The sequence below is a fragment of the Galeopterus variegatus genome, unplaced genomic scaffold (genome assembly GCF_000696425.1).
Source record: "Galeopterus variegatus unplaced genomic scaffold, G_variegatus-3.0.2 Scaffold3851, whole genome shotgun sequence".
Classification (NCBI taxonomy): Eukaryota; Metazoa; Chordata; class Mammalia; order Dermoptera; family Cynocephalidae; genus Galeopterus; species Galeopterus variegatus.
In genome coordinates this window covers 55,236-67,163 of record NW_007729962.1, presented here as the reverse complement: position 1 = coordinate 67,163, position 11,928 = coordinate 55,236, and the positions used below count along the sequence as shown (strand labels likewise).

The 11,928-nt window shown below is 37.4% G+C and overlaps 1 pseudogene; it reads left to right on the top strand.

Moving 5' to 3' along the window:
- LOC103601719 overlaps window positions 1–11,175 on the top strand; it is a 16,153-nt pseudogene extending 4,978 nt beyond the window's left edge.
- Window positions 11,176–11,928: the final 753 nt, after the last annotated feature.

The window sequence follows — 11,928 nt, the reverse complement described above, 5'->3', positions numbered from 1 at the left end:
TCAGCATTGGACAGATCATCTAGGCAACAAATCAACAGAGTAACCATTACTCTTTCAGGGGGAGAGAAGAAATCTAGGGTAATTAGAGGGGGGAGGGGGGAGGGAGAGGTGGATACGGAGAGACTGGATAAGGGATGTAAAGAATAAGTATGATTTGTAATAATGTATATACTAATAATATTGATCTGATCAACATACATCAATGTCAAACCCCCCAAATATGTATAATCAGTTATAATTCAATAAAAAAAGAGATTACAGCATCCATCACAGCCTTCCCAGACATCTAAGCTGAGGCCCTAAATATGTACGTGAAACCATCTGATCATCTACCTTCACCTGAGCCAGCCAAGATCAAAGAACTGCTCAGATGACCCACAGAATTATAGTTAATAATAAATGTTTGTTGTTTTAAGTCACTATGCTTTTAAGTGATTTATTATGCAGCAAAAGTTAACTGGTGTACCCCTCGCCCCCAACCTTTTGTGCTACTCTTATTATGTGTTTTACTTCTCTCTATGTTATAAACTTCGTAAGACAGCATCATTACCTTCATCATTACTGTGGTGTTAAACTGTCAATATGCTTTTGTATTAACCCATAATTTGCCTTTTAAAATGTTCTTAATCTCTTTCTGAAGTTCTTGCTTCCATATGGTATTGTTTTGTTTCAGCTTAAACATTTCCTTTATTTCTTGCAGTGGATTTCAGATTGTAATAAATTGTGCTAGATTTAGTCTGAAAACAGCTATACAAGTATACTTCAAAAACTTCATGGAAAAAATAGAATTAAAAGATAATGTGAATCTTTCCATGAACTTCTTGAAGATCCTTGTATTTAGCATTTATAAGAGTATTTTAGGCTGGAAGTACTATTCTTTCCATATTTTAAAGATGTCATTATATTGTCCTCTAGCTTTCTATTGTTTTCCAATCTCTATTTTATTTATATCTTTTCTTACCTTTGTTATTTCCTTCCTTCTGCTAACTTTAGGCTTAGTTTATTCTTTTCCTATTTCTTTGGAGTGTAATATTAGATTGCTTATTTAAGGTCTTTTTTTTGAAATATAAGCATTTATTGCTATAAACATCCCTCTCAAAACAGCTTTTGCTGCATTATGTAAGTTTTGATATGTTTTATTCCCATTTCTCTCAAGGTACTTTCTAAAATTTCCCTTTTGATTTCTTCTTTGATCCATTGGTTGTTCAGGAGCATGTTATCTAATTTTCACATATTTGTGAATTTTCCAAGATTTCTCCTGCTATTGATTTCTAGTTTCATTCCATTGTTATCAGAAAAGATGGTTGATATAATTCCAATTTTCTTATATTTGTTAAGGCATGTTTTATGTCCTAACATATGATCTATCCTGGAGAATGTTCTGTGTGAACTTGAGAAGAATGTGTATTCTGTTGTTGTTGAATGGAATGTTCTGTATGTCTGTTAGGTCTGTTTTTCCTAAAATGTAGTTTAAGTATGATGTTTCCTTTTTGATTTTCCATCTAAATGATCAGTCCATTGTTGAAAGTGCAGTATTGAAGTCCCATTTTATTATTATATTGTTGTCTATGTCTTCCTTCAGATCATTTAATAATTGCTTTATATATTTAGGTGCTTCAATGTTAAGTGCATATACACTTACAATTGTTACATCCTCTTGATGAATTGATCCATTTATGAATATATAATGACCTTCTTATCTTTTATCATGGTTTTGACTTAAAGTCTGTTTTATCTGATATAAGTATAGCTATCTTTGCTCTCTTCTGGTTTTCATTTGTATAGAATATATTTAATCTCTTCACTTTCAGTCAACATCTGTCTTACTAGTCAAGTGAATCTCCTGTAGGCAGCTTATAATTAGGCCTTGGTTTTTAATCCATTCAGCCACTCTGCTTATTTTGATTAAATAATTCAATCTATTTATATTCAAGGCAATTATTGATAGGTAAGGACTTGCTACTGCCATTTTGTAAATTTGTTTTCCAGTTGTTTTGTAGATCGTTTTTTTCTTTCTTCCTCATGTGCTGTCTTTCCTTGTTGTTTGATAATTTTCTATAGTGGTATGTTTTGAATCCTTTCTTTTCATGTTTTGTGCAATTACTATAGATTTTTGCTTTAGGGTTACCATGAGGCTTACATAAAACATCTTATACTTGTAACAGGCTATTTTAAGCCAATAACAATTTAACTTTAATCATATACAAACTTTTACTTTGGCTCCCCTCCCCCACATTTTATAATTTTAGTGTGAAAATTTACATCTTATATCTTAATTTATTGCAGCTTTAGTTTTTAAAATAGTTTTGTCATTTAACCCTTATGTTAGAGATAAAATTGCTTTGTAATACTCCTATTACAGTACTAGAGTATTCTGAATAGGATTATGCATGACTTATACCACTGTGTTTTGTCCTTTTGTATGTTTTATGTTATTAATTAGTGGCATTTCATTCCAGCTTAAAGAAATCCATTTAGCAATTCCTGTAAGGCAGGCCTAGTGGTAATGAACTCCTGTAGCTTTTGGTTATATGGGAAAGTTTTTATTTCTCCTTCATTTCTGAAGGACAGTTTTGCCAAGTATTTTTGGTTGGCATTTTTTGGGTGTTTTTTTTTTGTTTTTGTTTTTGTTTTCCCAAAACTTTAAATATACCATCTCACTCTCCTCTGACCTTCAGGATTTCTGCTGAGAAATCCACTGATAGCCATATTGGGTCTTTCTTGTATGTGATACATTTCTTATCTCTTGCTATTTTCAGAAGTCTTTCTTTGTTTTTGATTTTTGATAATCTGAGTATGATGTATCTTTGTAAACCTCTCTTTGAGCTGAATTTGATTAGAGGCCTCTGAGCTTTCTATACCTGGATGTTGGGGAAATTTCAGCCATTCTTAAATATGCTTCTGGGTCCTTTTCCCCTCTTCTCTGCCTAATCCCATTATGCAAACATTAGTTCTCTTGATGGTGTCCCATAATTCTTGCATGCCATCATTATTCATTTTCTTTTTTCTCCTCTGACCAGCTGATTTCAAACGTCTTGTCTTTGAGGTCACTGATCCTTTTTCTCTTTGGTCAAGTATGCTGTTGATACTCACTATTGAGTTTTTCAGTCAATAGGATTATTTATCTCTGGGATTTCTATTTTATTGTTCTTGTTGTTATTAATTTTTTCTATCTTTTTGTCAAAGTTCTTATTTTGGTGGTGAATTATTTTCCAAATTATATTTAATTTACTATCTGTTTTTTCTCATATTTCCTTGAACTTCTTTAAGAGGATTATTCTGAATTCTCTGTCAGTCATTTTTTAGATCTTCCTTTCTGTAGGGTCTATTATTGGAGCTTTATTAGTTCTTTTTGGTGGTGTTATCATTCCCCAATTCTTTGTAACCTCTGTGTTCTTGCATTGGTATCTGTGTATATGAGAAAGCAGCCAGTCCTTTCAGACTTTTCATGTGTTCTTTGGCAGAGATAGACCTTCACTATTTAGTCTAAGTTGGGATTTTGCATGACCAGTTGGCAACAATTATGGGTGAACACACATTGCTGTCAGGCTCTCTAGTTGGGCTAGGTTGCTGCCTGTGCTCTGAGCTTGAGTGGGATTGCTGGCTCTGCTCTGTGGTCTGGTGAGATAACTTGCTGGACTTCACAGTCAGGTGGAAATGCTGGCTGAGCTCTGTGATTACCTCTGATAATGAAGGCTTGCAGGCTATATTCCCTGGCTTGGCAGTACTGCTGTTTGTAATCTCTATTTGGGCAGGGACATAGGCTTGGTTCTGAGGCTAGGCAAGGTTGCTGAGGTCACTGCTTGGCCATTCACAATGGGCAGGGCCAGAGGCTATTCTCCACAGATGTGCACAGTCTTAAGTTTTCCCCGTTGCTTGGACTCAGGTGGAATCTCAGGCTGCACTCCAAAGCTGGGTGGGGTTTCCATTCAGTTGCTAGGGTTGAGAAGGCCAGATGCTATGCTCTGTAGATACGCAGAGATACAGGCTTGCCTTTTGACTTGAGGAATCATGATGCAGAGCACCAAGTCTGATTGGGGTCATTGATCAAGTCTAGCAAGGGCAGATATTCTCTTCCACAGATATTTATATAAGTTGGCTTGCCACCCAACCTGAGGAAGCCTTATTCAGAGACTCAAGGCTGGGAGGGGTCACTGCTTAACCTCTGGAGTCGGGAGGCCATGTGCCCTTCTCTGCATATGTGAGAGTATATCAAATAGTTTGTTAATATGGAATAAAATGATAATAAGAATCTTTCCATGAACTTTTGAAGATCCCTAATATGTGTGGATATGCATTTGCCTCTCAGTTTGGGGAAGCCTTAAACTGCAGTCAGGCTGGATGGGGGCACCACTCAGATACTGGAGTTGGGCAGGGCTAGATGTTCTTTTCTGCAGATGTGGAGGGACATGTGGTTGCTTCCTGACCTGGACAAGCCTCAAGTAGAGCACCAAGGCTGGGTAGGGAAGCTGGCTAGGTACTATAGCCCAGCAGACCTATCGAGAGTGCTTCCTACAAAGCACTGTCATTGGCTGGTCAATACAGTTGGGTGCCTCCACTGGCCAAGATGCAGAGCCACCACCAAGAGTTGTGTACTGGTCTCTGTGAGACCTACCCCTTTCTTTGTTTCTAACTGATTCCAGGTGATTGAGCCCTGCTGACGTTCCTGGTGTTAACCACAGGGGTGAGACAGAAGTGAGCCTCCTGCAGAGACTTCCAGAATGCTAAAAGAACTGACTGTCCACCTCCAGCTCTCTTTTCCCACTGTAGATACTGTAGGCCAAGGGGAATCCTCTCTGTGTGGTAATATGCTGGCTTGGAGAAGGGACAAGGTGGTAAAATTGAAATTGTTCCTCTTATCCTTCTAATGCAGCTTAACAGTTCTTTGATCCTAGAGGGTATCTCAGCCTCAGTCCCAATTTCTGGGATTTTCACCCATGTATTTTTGTCTGTTTTGTCTGTGGATAGCTGCTAGTTAGATTTCTGTAAGAGGAACCGGATCAGGGAACTTCTATTCTGCCATCCCACTGATGTCACTTCTCTTATTTTGTTCTTGAGAGAGAATATTTAAATTTCTCAGCCATCTTTGTTCATCTTTTCTGAATTAACATGCCTTTTTTTAAATCAGTTGATAAGAAATGCAAATGTAGAGAAGGAACAACGGTAGTAAAAAAGAGAAGTCAAGCTTAAATGAGTCCTGTTGCCCCTGCAGCCATCAAAAGTGACATCATGGAGCAATGTTCTGCACCAGAAGTCTCTCCTCATGTTAAGGTAGAAAAGGGTGGAGTAGNTATGCTGGCTTGGAGAAGGGACAAGGTGGTAAAATTGAAATTGTTCCTCTTATCCTTCTAATGCAGCTTAACAGTTCTTTGATCCTAGAGGGTATCTCAGCCTCAGTCCCAATTTCTGGGATTTTCACCCATGTATTTTTGTCTGTTTTGTCTGTGGATAGCTGCTAGTTAGATTTCTGTAAGAGGAACCGGATCAGGGAACTTCTATTCTGCCATCCCACTGATGTCACTTCTCTTATTTTGTTCTTGAGAGAGAATATTTAAATTTCTCAGCCATCTTTGTTCATCTTTTCTGAATTAACATGCCTTTTTTTAAATCAGTTGATAAGAAATGCAAATGTAGAGAAGGAACAACGGTAGTAAAAAAGAGAAGTCAAGCTTAAATGAGTCCTGTTGCCCCTGCAGCCATCAAAAGTGACATGAGAATATTTAAATTTCTCAGCCATCTTTGTTCATCTTTTCTGAATTAACATGCCTTTTTTTTAATCAGTTGATAAGAAATGCAAATGTAGAGAAGGAACAACGGTAGTGAAAAAGAGAAGTCAAGCTGAAATGAGTCCTGTTGCCCCTGCAGCCATCAAAAGTGACATGGAGCAATGTTCTGCACCAGAAGTCTCTCCTCATGTTAAGGTAGAAAAGGGTGGAGTAGCCTTGCCATCAAAAGTGACATGGAGCAATGTTCTGCACCAGAAGTCTCTCCTCATGTTAAGGTAGAAAAGGGTGGAGTAGCCTTAGCCTTCATAAGAGCATTCTGTAGTTGCTATCCCTGTCATTTTCCATTGGGGCCCCTCTCTTTGTCTCACAGCATGCAAGTAAAGAAAGCAAAGCTATAATATGAAAAGTATGTCCAGGTAACGAAAAGAAAAGTTGCCTCAGGGTCATCAGATAAACAGCTATTGAGCCTCCAATCTTTGCCAGGCCCGAGACACATAAACACATTGTTACAAGTTGGATTCTGTAAGAAGAAAACTGTGAGATAGCTGTTTTCAGGAACTATATTTTGGAGTGCTTTCAAGATTAATATTTGTGAGAAGTGAAAGAAGTAGGGGAAGAGGAAGGATTTCTGGTCTAATGCAGTTGCAACTATGGCCTCAGCCCATCCCACAGGGAGCTCAGAGTTGAGAATGCCTTTCAGGGTTGTCATGATTTGGATAAAAGGGCCCTTTTATACACCTGCGTTGACTAAGGTGAGGTGACTCTCTTCATGCCGGAGAGATTGGCATCTGTGAATATGACTAGTGTTGAGAAAGCAGCAGGCAGCATCTGAGAGGTTCACCATAGAATCTGCTACACACACTCAATTTTATTTCCTATGAAGCAGGTATCTCATCATTTTATTGATGTGTGAGCTATAGAAACTGATTATATATGCTTCATTCTCTTCATCTTGAGCAGCTGCTTCCTCTGGATTTGGCCCAGAAACTTCTGGAGTTGTCAGAGAAACAAGGTCCAGTTATAAGGGGTGCCTTTCAGTCATCAGGAATGAAAGTATGCATTATTTAATCTGAAAGACCAACCTAAAGATATATGAGACCAAAAAGAAGAAATTTTGTAGCGGAACTTGGTGAAGCTGGCATTTTCCTGCCTTGGTCCGAATTATGCTGTTGTAGTGTCCATCCGGGTCCCCTCATGGACCTGTGCACCAGGTCCCATCAAAGATCCAATTCAGAAACTCCTGCATTTGTCCTTTTATGCCTCTGTTATTTTTCATTTGTTTGTTTATTTTTGTATTTCCCTTTGGCTTTGGATAGCAAGTAGCTTTTTAAAAGTAGTATTAACTTCTAAAACAGACCAAAAAAACCCCCCAAAACTCCCATCTCTGTTAATTTGGAAAAACAGAAAATGCACGCACACACACACATGCAAAAGAATAAAATTACCTAAAATATTCTATCATCTAGAGAAAACCATATTTGACATTGGTAAATATCTTTCTAGTATGTTTATGTGTGTGATTTGTTTATTTATCCAATAAGAAACACATTACATATTCTGTTTAGGGCCTTACCCTTTATATAATCATTTATAGAAGTTTATCATATTATTTCTTTAAGGCATTTTTAATATTTGCATAGTAATCTATTATGTGACTATATCATATTTTATGTAATCAAAACTTCTTTTTGATATTTAAATTATTTTAAATTTTTGTAATTACAAATAACTATATAATTTTTTATGTAAACCTAATATATAACTCATTATTGCTAAAGGTAAATTCGTAAAAATAGAATTGATTCTGTTTTTTAATTTCCCCTTTAACTCACTTGCAGGATTTCTGACTAAGGTCTATCCCTTTACTCATATTTAACTTAATCTGTACTTTTATTATGCACAGGGCCATTTTCAGGAATTTGGAGAGCCCTGTGTACGTCATTGAGCTCCCTCACTTTTATACGAGAGTAAAATGAATAGTCAGGACATCATTGAATGGAGAAACATGGACATCTTATGTCCTTTCCTTATGGAATCAGTAGAAGAAGACAGAATCAGTTTTACCCCTTTGCCTTAGCAATTTTTCAGAGATTTTATGCACTCTTTACATACAGTAGATGGCAAAGCAAGGGTTAAGATTCATGAAATCTGCCTCCCAAACCTGTTACACTGTCTCATCTAGACGTAGGACTTGACATCTTCCTTCTGCATTCTCTTTTCCGTTAGGTAATTCTACTTCTCAAATATCTTCCTGACCCCTCTGTATCTCTTCCTTTAATTCCACCTATCTTTGGCTGGCTTCCTGAGCTTTAACATTGTGAGTGAAGTAAGATTCCCTCAATAGTACCTTCTTTACTCACAGCATATATCTTTCTTCAGTTGTCTTCAGCCTGAGCAGAAACAGATGGTGGTCCAGCAGTAATCTGTCAGGAAAAAAGGGTTGCAGAAAGACCATATGATAGTCATGGTGCTGAAAGCAATGAAGCCCTTCGAGTTTGAGACCCAAGAAGGAAGCAAGAGATGTTTCATGTTATGGTGGCTACTGAGAGGGAATTCTTTTTCGTAAAAGTTTTTAATACACAGCTACAAGATAAATTCACCCCAAAGAGAATAATTATAATATCAAAATATTATTGACACCATGGTTTCCTGGAGGTGAATAATATGTCACTTGTATTTGATGCTGAATCAGACCAAAAGGTCAGTGTCTCAAAGAACATTGTCAGAAAAGCTGGTGAAAGTCCAAAGATCAATAAGCTTCAAACTCAGCCCCATGGAACAGTTGTGAATGGGCTGTTTGTAGTCCAGAAAGTAAGTTCCCATGTGTAATTTAAATATTGGTTAGTACGAATAACATTTTCTCCCCTCTGAGCTTAAAGGGATGTTAGAAATTTTTTATTTCGATGCTTTCCTATGTTGACAAAGTCTAAAAAAATAAACCCCAAAGTACTAAAGAGTTGAAGAATTAATGTGCCAAAACTCATACAAAAACTCAAAAAAGTGTTTTTATTTTCAAGAGGATGTCACAATTCTTTTTTAACTTATTTTTATCGTTGTAACCTCTGAAAAGATTACTTCATATACAAATAATTTTTACCCTGTGTGTTAGTTGTGTACTTTATACATATTATCTTGAAGTAACGATTGTTGTGAATGCAAAATAACTGTAGTCAAATAATAAACCAGAATAATTGACCTGGAAGACCAATAAATAGGACAGGATTAAAGAATTATGATTAACTGAAGAAAATAGAAGAAAGAATTATTATGAGGAAACTTATTAGAAGTCAGAAATAATAAAGGATTATGACTCTGAACTTAAGGGAATTAGCCACGTGACTACTTTTTCTGGTCTAGGACAGAAACTGAAGAACCACAGAGGGAACCTGCTGACCTTTCATCCAGGAGCCTTAGCTTTACTTCTGCTGTCCATGGTTAGTTGCAGATGGACTGATAGAAAAAAATATGTCCTCCTGGAAAATTAAATCATATAATGGCCATGGATAGAAAAGCCATGGTCTTTATCCCAGTTTTGAGCCTTAGATTTGGCCAACCATCCAATAATATATATTAATTTAATTCATAAAATTAAACTTAAAATACTGTCTCCTAGGTAACTGATATCTCGTTCCCTTTTGATATGGAAATAATTGTGAATTACTTCTTGTCTCGATTCGTTACTCTCTTTTAGACTCTTTACCAGGTCTTGCATCACTGACTTATATGCCTCCTGGATTTGTTTCTTTAACTCTCCTCCCACCCAGGGTCTTCCTTTCCCCTGACTATTCCAGCTAATGGCCCTGGAGAAGCCTCGTCTTCTCCATTCTACTGGTTGCCTCTATAGGCCATCTGGCCTCCAAGAGGAAGAAAACTTGGGACGGGAAAGATTGACACAATTCATAAAATTAAACTTAAAATACTGTCTCCTAGGTAACTGATATCTCGTTCCCTTTTGATCTGGAAGTAATTGTGAATTACTTCTTGTCGTTGATTCGTTACTCTCTTTACCAGGTCTTGCATCACTGACTTATATGCCTCCTGGATTTGTTTCTTTAATTAACTCTCCTCCCACCCAGGGTCTTCCTTTCCCCTGACTATTCCAGCTAATGGCCCTGGAGAAGCCTGGTCTTCTCCATTCTACTGGTTGCCCCTATAGGCCATCTGGCCTCCAAGAGGAAGAAAACTTGGGACTGGAAAGATTGACACGAGAGGCAACATGTTCTAAGAAAGACATGTCTGACTCTATCTGAATTTGCTGACATCTATTAGATATATTCCTGTTAGTTTAAAAGGCGGATTTTTCTCTTATATTTCTCTCTGGAGGCTCACATGTCTGATGTCTGACTGATACGGCCTTCCTTAATCTGATCATCAGAGATTGTGTGTTAATTTCCTTTTGCAGAAAACAGAACAGAAGAATGGTATATTATTTAATGTTAGTGACAACAGAGGGAGGATCTAAGTGTTGGTGCTTGGAAAACCGAATGATATGAAATGTGAGGAAGGGGATAAGCTTCGACTTACATTCTTCAACCTGTCAAAAAGTGGAGGAAAACTACAGCTGAAATCTGAAATCCATAGTACCTTTAAGGTGGGAACTGCATGGAAGAAAGTCAACTTCCCAAGGTGATGATATTTTTTGTTTCTGTCAGAAAGCTGGACAGGTGCTACTGAACAGGGTATGGTACGGAAGACTGTGATATGTAGTACTCCCGCATCTCACAGAACTGAGGAAGCTCCTTTTAGAAAATACACATCTTAGATACAAAATTCAGAGTATATGGACTTCATGAGGCAGAGACACGCACTGTTGTGCTCACAGAGCCCCCAAAAGAGTTACTTGGGAACACTGCAAGTCTAATGCATACAGCCTGCCCAAAGTTGGATACATCATTCTGAGTAAAGTATATAAAAGTGGACGCAGACCGTAAATACCTGGAGGACATATTTCTCAGAGGTAGTCCAATCATCTCTGCACCTACCATGGTCCAAGGCAGTTGAGTCAGTGTACACCACTACTCCTGTCCTTCTGTCTCACCTTCATACCCACCCTACTGCTACTACTTGGTTCTCTTCCCTGTGTCTCAGTGTCATTTGCACTGACGTCTCTCTCCCTTTGTAAGGTTAGGGGTGGGGACTTGAGACTACTGTATGTTTGCCCTTGTTAAGTAGGAGTGTATATCTCAGGCAAGATATTAACTTCAGGAGAGTGGTCCAAGAGTAAACAATGTACTAGGAGGAAGGCAAAGAGATAATTTTACGGGCAGAAGAAAAAAAGGTACACTTCACGAGGACATAGTCACCACATGTAGAGGCAGAGTAACTGATCAGCTGCATCTCAGACTATGTATTTTTTCTCCATGCAGGCGATTAAGACCAAAAAATAAAGTGAAAAGGACCAATTCACGTCAACTGGTCTAGGCATCATTTAATTGAAGAATACTTGATCCGGCCTCTTCATCTGGATTGTGAGCTACCTGACAGCAGCAGTTCACAGACTTCTCTCTCGACCAAATTAGTCAGGAGAGGACAACTGCTGGATAATCAACTCCAAAATGTGAACATATTATCACAGTAAAAGTTTATTTCTTATTTGTTACAGCCCCACAATCTGGTTTAGTTTGTCAGTGCCTGGTCTCAAGCAAAAATACTAGCAATATATTGTGTATTTGTAGAATATTTAAAGTAAAATATATGGCAACAGTGGCCTGAAATTATGACAGGGAGGAATTAGGAGTGTACTGTTGTAAGGCCCTTATACCACATGTGAAGCAGTACAGTATTATTTGAAAGTAGAATTTGTGTAGTTAAAGATGTATATTGTGAACCCTAGGACAATGACTAAGAACTATTTTTAAGAGTGATATAAATAAAAGACAATTGTGGAGAAAGGTAGACATAGAGATTGATGGAAGACAGTAAAGAGGCAAAGAATAGGCCCTCACCTGTTCAGTCTATTGGTTTGTACAAACACAATTTAATGAAGAATAGATAAGTTTTCAACAAACAATACTGGAATAACTGGATATCCATATTAAAAAATAATAAACCTGGTTCATATTTCACTCTGTATACAAAAATTAACTTAAAGTGGGTCATTGGCTTAAATGTAAAAACTTAAAACTATAAAACTTCTAGAAGAAAACTCAGGAGAGAATCTCTGTGACCTTGGTTTAAACAAAGATTTCTCAGTTATGATACC